This window comes from Mustela putorius, unplaced genomic scaffold (genome assembly GCF_011764305.1).
Source record: "Mustela putorius furo isolate JIRA1106 unplaced genomic scaffold, ASM1176430v1.1 tig00003923_pilon_pilon_pilon, whole genome shotgun sequence".
NCBI lineage: Eukaryota > Metazoa > Chordata > Mammalia > Carnivora > Mustelidae > Mustela > Mustela putorius.
Genome location: NW_025422068.1, coordinates 11,085,937 through 11,101,127, shown reverse-complemented (window position 1 = coordinate 11,101,127; position 15,191 = coordinate 11,085,937). Strand labels below are relative to the sequence as shown.

At 38.4% G+C, this 15,191-nt stretch overlaps 1 pseudogene; it reads left to right on the top strand.

The window, feature by feature from the left end:
* Nucleotides 1-12,730: 12,730 nt before the first annotated feature.
* LOC101678781 lies at nucleotides 12,731-13,693 on the top strand (annotated as a pseudogene).
* The last annotated feature ends 1,498 nt before the right edge of the window (nucleotides 13,694-15,191 follow it).

The following is a 15,191-nucleotide window of genomic DNA, read 5'->3' as shown; positions in this document are numbered from 1 at the left end:
CCCTGAGATCATGACCTGAGCTGAGGTCAAGTCTGACACTTAACCAAATGAGCCACCCAGATGTTCTTCGATCCTTGACTTTTAATTCATTTCCCCATTGCTTTCCATTTACGGTTAAAACTTCTCCTTTATTTTCTCTCTCTCTCTCTTTTTGTTTATGTTTTTGAGGTCATTTCTCTGTCTTCCATTGTTTATTCATGATATTTCTCTCACTTGTGAGTACTTTCTAATGTTTAAATTATCTGAATTTATATCCTTCTTGACCTTTAAGATTTCTTACTGATCCTACTGAGGAAGAAATCCTTTTCCTAGACCCCTCTTATGTTGGGTTTGGAGCCTGCAAAGTAAACTGACAGAAGACAGATGAACAAGAGAAAAAAAATTTTTATTCAATTGCATTTGGGAATTCATAAAAGAAATAGCTCATAAATGACTAAAATTAGGAGTTTATATCGCCAGCTTCAGAAAGGGAAGAGATGGAGGGGAGGAGAGCCTTCTATGGTAGAACAAATGGGTTCAGAGGAAAACAAACAGAATATAAGAAGGTTTGTGATAATCATTTTTATGCAGATGCAATATTACTTTTTGTCTTTCTCATGGCAATCTAATACCCTCAGAGAAGAGAGGACATTTATAGTAGTTTCATTCTCAGACATTCCTGCCTTTAAAGAGATAGGGAAAGCTCTTAAAAGACTTCTGTATCTGATGACTCTCAAATATGTGTTTACTTTAGAATAATCATCATATTAATTTGAGGAGTTCAATGGGTCTCCACAACCCTATCTAAATTGTTCTCAGAGCAAATTCTTACTCAGAAACCAAATACTCTGGCATGTTGTTCTTTTTCTTTGCTTTCCTAAAATCCCCCATCTCATATTTTTTTAATTATTCTGATAAACATCCTAATTTTTTTTTTCTGTTTCTTGTTAGGTTTCATTTTTGGCATAGTCCTTTCTCTGGGCCTTTTTTATTTGCACAATTTTTGTTATCTTGCCTACCTCCACTTGTGCTTTTTTCTCTCCCTCCCTTGTTTTCTTTTGCTGACTTCCCTGTTGATATGGCCACTACCCTTGTTCTCTTGGGTTTTTTTGTTCTACTTTTACCTTCAATTTACTGTTTATCTTTACCTTTCCACCTTGATTAAACATTGTCTCTTGATTTTAGTTTCTTCTCATTCATTTTCTTTCACTTTTTCCACTGATCTTTTCATTTATTTAGACATCATTTAAATTTATTTTTTATTTTTAAAAGTTTTTACCTGAACTCCAGGTAGTTAACATACAGTGTAATATTAGTTTCAGGTGTAAAATTTGGTGATTCAACACTTCCATATAACACCCAATGCTCAGTAAAACATTCTCTTTTTATACTGCCTTGTTTTCATGTTCATGTTTCTTGCCTTTTCATTTTTCTCTAATCTAAGAAACAAAATTTGCACACAAATTTTCAAAATCAGTGTAACAGAGTGGTTTAGACTTTGTGGAAAGTTGCATTAAATGTTAAATATGGTTGATATTTGACACTTTATGATATTGAGTATTCTGATTTATAAATGTCCTATATACTGCTACTGATGAAGGGTAGTTGGAAGACAGGCAAACAGGTTCAAGAGCCCCAGTCCTAAGAAGAAAGCACCCTTAAAAGGATTTTGCACCACTCTGAAAGGAGCCCTTCATTCTTTCCCTTATGATAGATAAGTGACAAAAACCTGACTGGACACAGGCATAGGGAGAGTTAATCAGATTAAAACAAAGCCTATAAACAAGCCCATAAAGACCCCTAGATTTAGAAACTCTGATGGCAATTCTCTCAGGTCCCTCCCTCCTTGGGAGGCTTGTATTATCACTTTGCTATTACTCAACAAACCTTGCTTTGCTGCCCACCACTCTGCCTGGTCTACTTCTTCATTCTTTGAAGTAGTGTGACCATCAAATAAGGGGACTGATGAAGAAGTCTTATAATGTTACTATTTTGTCTTAACATCTTTCAATTGATTTGTACAATTTTATTCTAGAAATTCTGCCACAGATTTGAAATCATCATAATATTATGGTCATTCTTAATCTTATAGTTTCTAAAATTACATAGTCTAGCTACAGAAATACCAGTTAAAAGAAGTAGCTGTGTTACCAACTGTAATACTTTTCTCAAGAGTTTTAAACTTACTTTCAGGGTAGACCATACTATTGTTACGGTTTTGGAATACAGGTGAGGTTCAGTGGGGTGGAGTCCAGAGCCCAAGACCAAGAAAGAATTCCTGAGAAGTCTTTGGTGCAAAATGGTGGTTTATTAAAGCATGGGGATAGGACCCATGGGCAGAAAGAGCTGCTGTCAGCGGGGGGGGGGGGGGGGGGGGGGGGGGGGGGGAGGGTTGGGGGGGTTGGAGGGGTGGCTGATTATATACTATGGGGTTGGGGAACATAAAAAAAGGGAGAGTTTAAAAGAACATTCACAGGCTAAAGAGGATCTACAAAATACAGAGGCCTTGCCATTGTCAGGTTAAGGCTGTTTTTCCCTGTAACAAGGTATTAACATTAAGATAGTTGGAAGATTTTGATTTGAATCTCCCTGATGGCCAACGATAATGAACATAAAAAAATGTTCATCATCATTAGCCATCAGGGAGATTCAAATCAAAACCACATTGAGATACCACCTTATACCAGTTAGAATAGCCAAAATTAACAAGACAGTAAACAAGTATTGGAGAGGATGTGGAGAAAGGGGAACCCTTTTACACTCTTGGTGGGTGTTAAGTCACCCAATAATAGGTCCATGATTAAAGGAGTGAGACTGATATAAAGCGAAGGTCAAGCAAAGTTTATTTCGTGCCAAGCATCAAGAATCAAACTGACCAGCCAGGGCCACGCCTCTTACAGAGAGGGGCGAATTTTCTCTGTTTCACAGACTAGCTTTTAAGGGCAAAGGCCATGCGCTCAGGCCTGGCCACGCAGAGGTAGCCAGTGAAATTGTAACACACAGAGAAAGCTGCACAGTGATGCTAGGTGAACAATTGAATTACAATTTACCCTATACTAGACATTCGACCTAGTCTACCACCTTGGTTAGAATTGGCACCCAAAAGGCTCCCAAAGGGCGGGGGCCCCTACTCCTTGATAGCTAGAGAGACAGTATGCAACCCCACTGATCCGATGTTTCTACCTGGCCTGACCCACCCTTGTATCTGGGCTTTGTTACCTGGAGCTGGTTTCCAGGACTTGTTTTTAAGTAAATCCCCTGGGGAAAGGGGAGCAGGGACAGTTTAAGGGTTAAACAACAAGGTTATTGTTTAACCTTAATGGAAGCCTCTTGCTAAATAGGTCCTTACAGTGGGAATGTAAGTTGGTATAGCCATTTTGGAAAACAGTGTGGAGATTCTTTCAGAAATTAAAAAACAGAGCTACCCTATGACCCTGCAATTGCATTACTGGGTATTTACCCCAAAGATACAGATGTAGTGAAAAGAAGGGCCATATGTACCCCAATGTTCATAGCAGCAATGGCCACAATCGCCAACCTATGGAAAGAGGCAAGATGCCCTTCAACAGATGAATGGATAAAGAAGATATGGTCCATATACACAAAGGAATATTATGATCCTATCATAAAGGATGATTATGCAACTTTTGTATCAACACAGATGGGACTGCAGGATGAAATGCATCTGTGTATGCTGAGTGAAATCAGTCAAACAGAGAGTGAATTATCATATGGTTTACTTACTTGTGGAGCATAACGAATAACATGGAGGACATTAGAAGAAGGAAATGAAAAGTAAACTGGAGGGGGAGATGAACCATGAGAGACTGTGGACTATGAGAAACAAACTGAGGGTTTTAGAGGAGAGGGATGGAGGGTTGGGTGAGCCTGGTGGTAGATATTAAGGAGGCACACATGGGGGAGACAAGATGGTGGGGAAGGAAGTAGGAGGAGGCGCCCTTTCAACCTGTACCCTAAAGTGAGCTGATTACCTTCCAAAGAACTCCGATCACCCACGAAATCAGCCTGAGGTCAGAATTATACACATCTGGATCTCTACTGGAGCAGAAGACGCCAGTGGGCAGGTAAGCAGAGTGGGAAAGTCAGACTGATATTGGAAGATAAACAAAAGAGGGAGGGAGCCACCAGAGGCGACCCAATGGAAAATAATATCCCAATACAAGAGTGCCCTGCTCCTGGGGACCAGCATTAACTCTGGAGTCTGGTAGAAAGCACTCAAAAAAAGCAAAGGATCACCGGGGCGGGGGGGGGGGGGTTGTGGGAATCGGGGTGTTAGGGTCGGGGCTTAAGTCCCCGGATCCAGGACAGCCACCCCTGGTGCAGAGCCAGAGAGAGTGCGGCAGAGAAACCAGGTCTCGGTCCCTGAACCACCAGCGCGCCTCAGAGTGCGTGGTGCCCGCCTCCTGTGAAGAGCTGGGAGCCTCGCCAGCTAACAGAAGCACAGCCTTTTTGCAGTCCCCACTCCAGTGCCCTGCCATGCCCTCAGAGTCCGAATCGTGCCCCGCACCCTCCCCTGAGAGAGGTGCACAAAAACGCCAGCTGGGTGCTCTCGGACGGAAAGACTAGGCACCCCCAGCCCGGGCCAGTGGGAAAATCTCAGTGTGCGATCGCTGCTTGGAACTTCTCTGGCAGTCTGGAGCTGCCCAGACAGCCCCCCGCTGCCATGGTTTTGGGTACAAGCAAAAAACCCTGAGTCCCCAGGGACCACAACTGGGAACCTGCTCTGCCAGCAGCCAAGGGGGGATTTATTTGAGCTCTGCAGCCAGACTGAGGCTTCTCTCTGAGAGGGAAGTCAGGGTGCAGTTTGCTTTCCTCTAAACCTAAAAAAACCATCAAGTCAAGGCGAGAGAGAAAAAAAAAAGTGAACAAATATAAGGAGGCACATATTGCTTGGAGCACAGGGTGTGGTGCATAAACAATGAATCTTGGAACACTGAAAAAATTAAATTAAATTAAAAAAAAAAAGATAGTTGCGAGATTCCTGGAAGAATATCACACGTGTCTTACCCAGGAGTTGGGGGTGGGAGGAGGCTACAGGGTGTCAGCTTCTGCTCTGTCCTCAGCTTGCCTTCCATTTCCTCATCACACAGGGACAGGACACATATAAGGACATTTAATAGTATTTACACTTCCTTTTGGAAGCTAGGCCATTGATAGAAATGCTTTGTTCTTATGGATCACTAAGACATTTGTAAACTGAGGGACACTCAGAATTAGGTCCATTATTAAATGAAACAAGACTGAGACAAAGTGAAAGTTATTTAAAGCTTTATTTTAATGTAAGTATTAGAAGTTAGACTGAGTGGTCAGGGGAACGAGACTGAGAGAAGGTGAAGTCATGCAAAGCTCTATTCTATGCTAAGCATTAGAAGTTAGACTGATTGATCAGGAGAACAAGACTGAAACAAGGTGAAAGTTATGCAAAGCTCTATTCTATGCCAAGCATTAGAAGTCAGACTGACCGGCCAGGGCCGTCTCTGAAGAGAACAACCACCCCCAGCTTACAGGCTTAAGAATTAACTGACTGACTGGTCAGGGCCATCTCCGAAGAGGATGACCCCTCCCCATCTTACAGACTATCTTTTATAGAGCAAAAGTCTGGCCACACATAGGTGGCCAATGAAATTGTAGTCATGTTAGGTCACATGCAGGTGGCCAACTGAATTACAATTTACCCTATAGTAGCTGTTTGAACTAACCTATTACTTTGGTCAGAACTGGTGCTCAAGGTTGGCGCCCAAATGGCAGGGTTTACATTCTATGGTGGTTAGGGAAAAAGTATGTGTGTTTCTTAACTGATTGGATGTCTCCACCTGGCCTGACTCTTCCTTGTATTCTGGGCTCTGTTATTAGGAACTAGCTGACCATATTTTACTGGTTTCCCAGACTTGCTTCTAAGTTTCTCTGGGGGGAGAGGGGGAGGGTCAGTTTTACTGCACAAACAAAAAAATGGCTTTTAACCACTGTGGAGTCACTCTGGCTAAATAGGTCCTTACACTCAGGTCTTGCAGGACTGTGATTTCTGAAAGCTAACTATTTGTTTTTCCTTTCCTTAGCTTTAGGACACCCAGGAATGCATGAGGAATGTCACATATATGCAGGGGGGCATAATGGGGTGTCAGCTTCTGCTTTGTCCTCAGCTTGCTTTCTGTTCCCTCATCATCATCAGTGAATAATAACAGTCACACTTTTGGTTTTGGGAATGCTTATCCTCCTTTGAATTCTTTACCACATGTTAGGAGCTAAAAGGCAATAAAAAATGGGGACATGGTAGTGGTACACTTTTTACATATCTCACTTAAAAGAGAATTAGTTGAGTTTCATAATTTGTTGGTTTGTCTATGTCTACATTAGCTAGCTACCTTTCATAAATTTAAAATCTCCTTTGTATCTATAATACACTATAGGGTTTAGTTTTATCATAAATGCATGTTAAATATATATGAATGTAAATTTCTTATTTATTAAAACGTTATGTGCCTTTTGTCCTCAAGATAGTCTTAACTATGTTAAGAGATTTCTTAAAGATGAGCTATTTTAGCATTTCTGGGAAAATTTATCTTGTTTATAATACTTTACCCTTTTTTAGACCTTGGTGCATATAGTCTACCTTATTTATATGTATATTTACATTTATTATTGAGAAGAAATTAATAGAACATAAAATTCACCATCTTATTTTGTGTCATTCAATGGAACTTACATTTGCAATGTTGTGCAATCACAACTCCTCTTAAGCTTCAAAACATTTCATCACACCCAAAGAAAACCACAGAATACCCAATCACTCCTCTGTCCCTCTCTCCATTCCCTGGCAACAAATGTCTGCTTTCTGTCTACAGATTAATGCATTTGGGGATATTTCCTATATAGAGTCAGATCATATGTGATTTTTGAGTCTAGACTCTTTCCCTTCTTTGCTGGACTCTCTCAAGTGTGCAGTCATGCAAGTGTTGTCATGTTAGGGGTGGGATAGAAAAAGGCTGGTGTCCCATATGGGTCAAATTTTGCTTAGAATGCAATAGGCTCACATAAAATTCTAGAAAAAACTTCTTCCATGTGTCCTGCTCATCCTCTAATAAGTGAGGGTGTTTCATGTGCTGGTATGGTGGGTTCATAGCAAAGCAAAAAGCAAGCCTTGCCCCCAAGGCTTTCATCAGGAGGCTGGTCATGTCGTACTTGCTCCACACTGACTTGCCAAAGCATGTCAAAGGCCAAACTATATTCAAGGTATGGATAAAGGGCCATCTCTCGAGTGGAGCTACAAAGTCCCTATATAATGTATACAAGGAAGGGAAGAATTTACAGGCATTTTTATAGTCCAGCACTTCAGGGATCAAGAGCCATTGAGATGTGAGCAACTGGAGACAGAGAGTAGAGAAAATATAGAGGAGTATTGCCCCTCTAGAAAGCAATGACTCAAGAAATGTGGAAGAAAGACAGTATATTTACATGTTTATGGAGAAATTTTTATAATGCATGAGGGAAAGGATAACAGAAGAGAGGGTCTTGAGCAAGAAGGAGCGTTCCAGATTTATTGCATGGTGGATGGATTAGTTATGATTAGAAACATAGACAATTTATTCATAATACCCAGGGAGAAGGGCGCATTTCTGAGCAAGGATATTAAAAGGGATTGATGTAGTGGCGGGATCTTCTGAAGTAGTCTTTTGATTGCTTAGTTTTCTAAATGGAATATGGAGTTCATTGATGGGTGAATAAAGAAAATGAAATGATTTTACATATATAAAATATAATATGTACATATATGTGTGTATATCACATTATACACACATATATACACATACATATATATGTATATATACATACATATATATACACATATATAATGCCTGAAATATATGTACATATTATATTTTATATATGTATAATATGCATATATTTTATATAGGTAAAATATGTGTATCTGTACACATATATATATAATGATGAAATGAGGATAAAAATAAGTACATAAAATAAGTCATACAGTAAAAAACAAGTATGTATGATTTCATATATATGTTCGATCAGAAAAATAAATAAATAAACTGAACCCATAGATAAAAAGAATAGATTGATGATGAACATTTTTTCATGTGTCTGATAGCCATTTGTAAGCCTTTATTGGAGAAGTATCTGTCCATATCTTCTGTGCATTTTTTGATATGACTGTCTGTTTTGTGTGTGTTGAGTTTGAGGAGTTCATTATAGATCCTGGATATCAACCTTTTGTCTGTACTGTCATTTGCAAATAAATTCCATTCCGTGGGCTGCCTCTTTGTTTTCTTGACTGTTTCCTTGCCTGTGCAGAAGCTTTTGATTTTGATGAAGTCCCAAAAGTTCATCTTCGCTTTTGTTTCCTTTGCCTTTGGAGACATATCTTGAAAGAAGTTGCTGTGGCTGATATTGAAGAGATTACTGCCTATGTTCTCCTCTAGGATTCTGATGGATTCCTGTCTCACATTGAGGTCTTTTATCCATTTTGAGTTTATCTTTGTGTACGGTGTAAGAGAATGGTTGAGTTTCATTCTTCTACATATAGCTGCCCAGTTTTCCCAGCACCATTTATTGAGGAGACTGTCTTTTTGCCACTGTATATTTTTTCCTGTTTTGTCGAAGATTATTTGACCGTAGATTTGAGGGTCCATATCTGGGCTCTCTACTCTGTTCCACTGGTCTATGCGTCTGTTTTTATGCCAGTACCACGCTGTCTTGGTGATCACAGCTTTGTAGTAAAGCTTGAAATCAGGTAACATGATGCCCCCCATTTTATTTTTGTTTTCAACATTTCTGTAGTGATTCAGGGTCTCTTCTGATTCCATACAAATTTTAGAATTATTTGCTCCAGCTCTTTGAAGAATACCGATGGAATTTTGATTGGAATAGCATTAAAAGTATAGATTGCTCTAGGCAGTATAGACATTTTAACAATGTTTATTCTTTCGATCCAAGAGCATGGAATGGTCTTCCATCTTGTGTCTTTTCAATTTCTTTCATGAGTGTTCTGTAGTTCCTTGAGTACAGATCCTTTACCTCTTTGGTTAGGTTTATTCCCAGGTATCTTATGGTTCTTGGCCATCAGGGAGATTCAAATTAAAACTACATTTAGATATCACCCTACACCGGTTAGAATGGCCAAAATTAGCAAGACAGGAAACAACACATGTTGATGTGTTGGAGAGGATGTGGAGAAAGGGGAACCCTCTTACACTGTTGGTGGGAATGCAAGCTGTTGCAAGCCTCTTTGGAGAACAGTGTGGAGGTTCCTCAAGAAATTAAAAATAGAACTTCCCTATGACCCTGCCATTGCACTCCTGGGTATTTACCACAAAGATACAGATGTCATGAAAAGAAGAGCCATTTGTATCCCAATGTTTATAGCAGCAATGGCCACAGTCACCAAACTGTGGAAAGAGCCAAGATGCCTTTCAATGGACAAGTGGATAAGGAAGATGTGGTCCATATACACTATGGAGTATTATGCCTCCATCAGAAAGGATGAATACCCAACTTTTGTAGCAACATGGACGGGACTGGAAGAGATGATGCTGAGTGAAATCAGTCAAGCAGAGAGAATCAATTATCATATGGTTTCACTTATTTGTGGAGCATAACAAATAGCATGGAGGACATGGGGAGTTAGAGAGGAGAAGGGAGTTGGGGTAAATTGGAAGGGGAGGTCAACCATGAGAGACTATGGACTCTGGAAAACAATCTGAGGGGTTTGAAGGGGTGGGGGGTGGGAGGTCAGGGTACCAGGAGGTGGGTATTATAGAGGGCACGGATTGCATGGAGCACTGGGTGTGGTGCAAAAATAATGAATACTGTTATGCTGAAAATAAAAAATAAATTAAAAAAAAAAAGACATGTCTCTAAAGGCAAGGGAAACAAAAACCAAAATGAACCTCTGGGGTTTCATCAAGAGCAAAAGCCTTTGCACAGCAAAAGAAACAGTCAACAACACTAAAAGGCAACCTATCGAATGGGAGAAAATATTTACAAATGCCTTGTTACATAAAGGGCTTGTATCCAAGATCTATAAATAGCTTATCAAACTCAACACCCCAAGAAACAAAGAATCTAGTCAAGAAATGGGTAGAATACATGAACAGACATTTCTCCAAAGACACAGAAATGGCCAACAGACATAAAAAAATGTGCCACATCACTTGGCATATGATGATGATGCAATTGGGATATTACTCAGCCATCAGAAAGGATGAATACCCACCATGTACATTGACATGGATGGAACTGGATGGTATTATACTAAGTGAAATAAGTCAATCAGGAAAAAGACAATTTTCATGTGGTTTCCGTCATATGCAAAATATAATAAACAGTGCAGAGAACAGTAAGGAAAAGAATGGAAAACTGAATGGGAAGAAATCCAAAAGGGAGACATACCATGAGAGACTCTTACCTATGAGAAAAAAAATAAGGAGAGAAGGATGGAGGAATGGGCTAACTGGGTGATGTACATTAAGGAGGCAGGTAATGTGATGAGATCTGGGTTTTCTAGGCAACTGATGAATCACTGAACACTGCATCTTAAACTAATAATGTACTCTGTGTTGGCTAATTTAATTTAAATTTAAAAAATCATCAATCCTTATTCCTGTAAGTATTTCAACATATGTAATAAATTTTGGTTACTAATGAAGAAAAAAAAAAGAATAGATTGGTGTTTGCCTAAGTTGGGGTCAGGGGTTTGGAGAAATAGATGACATGGTCAAAGGGTACAAATTTCCTGTTATTAAAGAAATAAATTATGGAGTTGTAGTGTGTAAACTGGTGACTATAATTAGTAATACTGTACAATATATATATGAAAGTTGCTAAAAGAATAGAACTTAAATGTCATGACAAGAAAGAAAATTTGTAACTGTGTGGTGGTGAATGCTAACTAGACCTATTGTAATCATTTTGCAAAATATACAAATATTAAATTTCATATTGTACATCTAACACAACATTACACATCAATTATATGTCAATAAAAATATGCAGCATGGCATCAATATAACATTGACAGAGTATATGTTGACGGTTTGAGACTAGAGAAAATGTTTTGAAGTAGTCATCAAGAGAAGTGGGAAAGTGAACAAAATAGAAATGGTTTAGAAAATGACAATTATTTCCAGGCTGAGGTAGAGCTCACTGGACTTACTACTGAGGAATTTGATATAAATTCATATACACTATTTTATGTTTTTCTCCAGCTTTATCTGACCAGGATGCCATGGATGAAGCAAAATAGTAGATTTAATGTGGGTTGTCTTTTGTGTGATGAGAAGTATGAAATAGAAAAAAAGTGATGTAATCATGTATTTTTGCTGGTGTGATGATGCTGGATCGTGGAAGTTTAGGCAAGGAGGAAAAGCTCTGAAAACGTTATGGAGAGTACACATTTTCACCTCCTGATGATGACAAAGTAATATTAAAGTTAGAGACTAGGTAGACTAAGCTGGAAATTGGTGGTAATAGAACATGAGATGCTTGAAAACGACATTGATAATGACAACAGCTAGTGTGTAAGCAGGAGAGAGTGGATGAGGTTGGGAGTGAGATAGAGAGATCACAAATGTAAGAGGCTGAGGTTATGCTAATCCATTGGCATGGATCTACAAGTACTAATACATAGTATGAGTTGAGTTAGGGAAGCTAGGGAGGTGAGTGACTTGGGTCAGCATATTATTTCCACCAGGACACTTATGGATATAGACTGATAGCAAATCTTTCAAAGCTGGAGAAATGGAAAATTATCTGCAAGCATTCAGAATCAAAGAGAACATTTTCCCATATAAGCCTGGTGAAACAGAGGAGAGGGGAGACAAAGATCCCAGTACCGGAAAGAATCTCAAGTGAAGCAGTGGCTTCAGAGTAGAATAAAGAAATGAAGCAAATTTTCAGAACTTGGGTAAGGGATCCAATGAACTGTCCATGTGCTGAAATATATTCAGTGTGTTATTGGTAGAGTTGGAGTTGGGGAAGCATGAGGAGTAGGGTCAGGAAAAGGTATTTACAGAGCCTAATGATTGTATGCAACTCCGAGGATGAAGTCTTCTGGTGAATGACAGTAAAAATGATGAGTGTCATCTATAGTAGAAACATAATAATAAACATTAAAATACATTAAAATTTTCAGTTTTATATGACAAAAGATGAAAGTTCATTCAAAACACAGAAATGAAGTTCAGGGAGCACCTGGGTGGTTCAGTGGGTTAAAGCCTCTACCTTCGGCTCCGGTCATGATCCCAGAGTCCTGGGATCGAGCCCCACACTGGGCTTTCTGCTCAGCAGGGAGCCTGCTTCCCCCTCTCTCTCTGCCTCTCTGCCTACTTGTGATCTCTGTCTGTCAAATAAATAAATAAATAAAATCTTTTTTTAAAAAAATGAAGTTCAGAATATATACACAGAGCATAAAATCTCCATAATTATGAAATATTTTTCTTCAGGAAACTCAAGTTATTTTTGAGAATTACAGTAATGTTTTTATAAACAAGACATGTTTGTCTTAACCTTAAGGTTCCTCTGAAGTGACTTTAACAATTCTTGACTTTTACTTCTAGACCTAATTCTTCATTTCCTGAATATACTGCTGAGGGTGAACATACCTTATGGAGTCTTCTTAAAATTCTCTTGTTTCCATCAAGCTTACAAATCATTGCAGTTCCCTTTTTAGCTGTGGAGGAGTCCATCCATAGGATCAGAGCCACTGATTATAATGATTACAAAGGAGATTATTTTAGGAGTATTCTTTCTCTCTCAAATTGGAATTGGTTTTATTGGACACATATTGCTACTAATCCAGCTATATATAAAGAGGCCTATAGATTTGATATTTACCCACTTAACTTTAGCTGATGTCATGACAATTCTTTTCAGTGGAGTTCCAGAAATAATGAATGCCTTTGGAGTAAGAAATTTTCTAGATGACAGTTGCTGTAAGACAGAGCTGTACATGTAGAGTCACACCAGGTCTTTCTCTCTGCACCGCATCTTTTCTGAGTATTTTTCAGGCCATAATTATCACTCCCAGCAACTCTAGGTGGGTACGGCTCAAACTCCAAATTTCCACGTATGTTTTTCCTGCTCTCTTTTCTTTCTGGATCATCAACATGCTGATCTACATCTGTGTCATCATAACCACTGCAGTCCCCTTCAACACCACTGAAGTTGGACAAGTATATTCTCTGACATACTGTAATGGGAGAAAGTCTGATCAACTTCAGCGGGCTGCTTTTCTAGGGGGCATGGTCTTACGAGATTTCCTATGTCTGTTCCTCATGATCTGGACCAGAGTGTATGTGGTAAAATGCCTTTTCAAACTTTGTAAGATAGTCCAGCATCTCCACAGGACTAGCCTCTGCCCAAGATCTTCTCCTGAAACCAAAGCTGCCCACACAATCCTGGCACTGGTGAGCTGCTTTATTTTCTTTTACTGGACTAACAGCTGCCTTACCATTTATATAATGTACAGACATAATGTGCAAGGATTGGAGAACATCAGTATTTTTCTCTCCTATTGTTATCCAGCTATCTGTTCTTTTGTGATGATCAAAAATGGTAACAGATGATCAATCATGAACTGTGCTTTTGCATCTATGAGGCAATCTTCTCAGAGGCATGAACACTCTCACACACTTTTCTGACACAAGGAGCATTTGATTAGGAGTGTTCACTCCACAATTTTAGTGAGTTAAATTCTGGAAAAGCATTAACAATTTATTACTTTGGACATTTCTTCAAATCATCCAGCTTAGTGAACACAGAAAATAAATGACCAGACACATGAATGAACATGTTTGGGATTGTTGCACCTAGCCAGAGCACTCTTAGTCCTTACCTACAATTACAGAAAAAATTCCTACTTATGATTATTTGGATACTCTTATTTCTAAGAATTCTTCCTTAATGTGACATATCTATCAGTTAAATGACTTACACTTGCTGGATTATTCTAGAAAGGCTTCATCAAGCAAAAATATTTTATAACTAAACTGTTGTATACTTTGGAACTGAACAATATTTGAAATTACTATCTGCTGTTGATTATGTCTGGTTTAATCATGGAGAGTGATGTAAGTGTAAATACAACCATACTCCTTTCACCCTGTGAATATGATCATGATTCCCCAAAGCTCAAAGGTATTCCTCTTCTTCGAACACTTTATAAAACCCACATGTTACCTTCTATTTGTACTGTTTTGTATCTATTTACATCACTTGAAGTATTTTTTGAATTCTTACACATTCTGTTTTGTGTAAGCACAGTGTGTCAATAGCTAATATTTTTAACTGTGTAGTTCCATACTTTTATAAAAGTATTTAACAAATCATATATCACAGTATGACATATTAGAAAATGTAAAAACATTTCTTGAAAGCAGCTGAAATTCTCAATAAAGTTCTTATAAACATTTTTAAAGTAATAACTGCTGAAATAAATATAATGTGAATCTGATGAAAAAAAGAGTGAGCTTCATGCTAAAAGTGCAGCTGCTCTCAGCACATGAGTGATTCTCACAGCACAGACTGTGCTTCAGAGCTCCTTGGGAAAGAGAAAACTGGAAGTTGGAGACAGAGAACAGAGACTGGATCATGAGGTAACACATTTCAACTACATTCTTTTTACAATAGAAACAACTAATGCATAAGGATATTCAGGTTGAAATTAAAAAGGACAAAATTTACAGTAAGCCAACTGACATAATGATAAATTAAGCATATATAATATGAGACAAAATTATGTAGTTATGATGGAGAGGTAACTATAATAATAAGGGGTTAAATTAGCTCAGAAGAAATATCTGCCCTAAAATTGTGTATACTTAGAGTAACTCCATAAAAATTTAGTTTTAGAATCTGAACTCATGTGACCATCAACTTATATAGGCTGCTATAAAAAAAAGATGTTATACACAAATCCAATGGTAACAATGAATCAAAAACCTGTGTTAGATACAGAAACAATAAAGAGAAAGAAATTCAGGCATAACACTGAAGAAAGCCAATAAACCATGAGAGAAGAGAGGAAGAGAAAGGAACAGAGAAGAACTATCAAACAACCAGAAAACAATGAAGAAAATGGCAATAAGTACATGCCTATCAATAAGTATCTTAAATGTAAATGAACTAACTGCTGCATCAAAGACAGAGGTTGGTTGAATGGATATTTTTTTTTA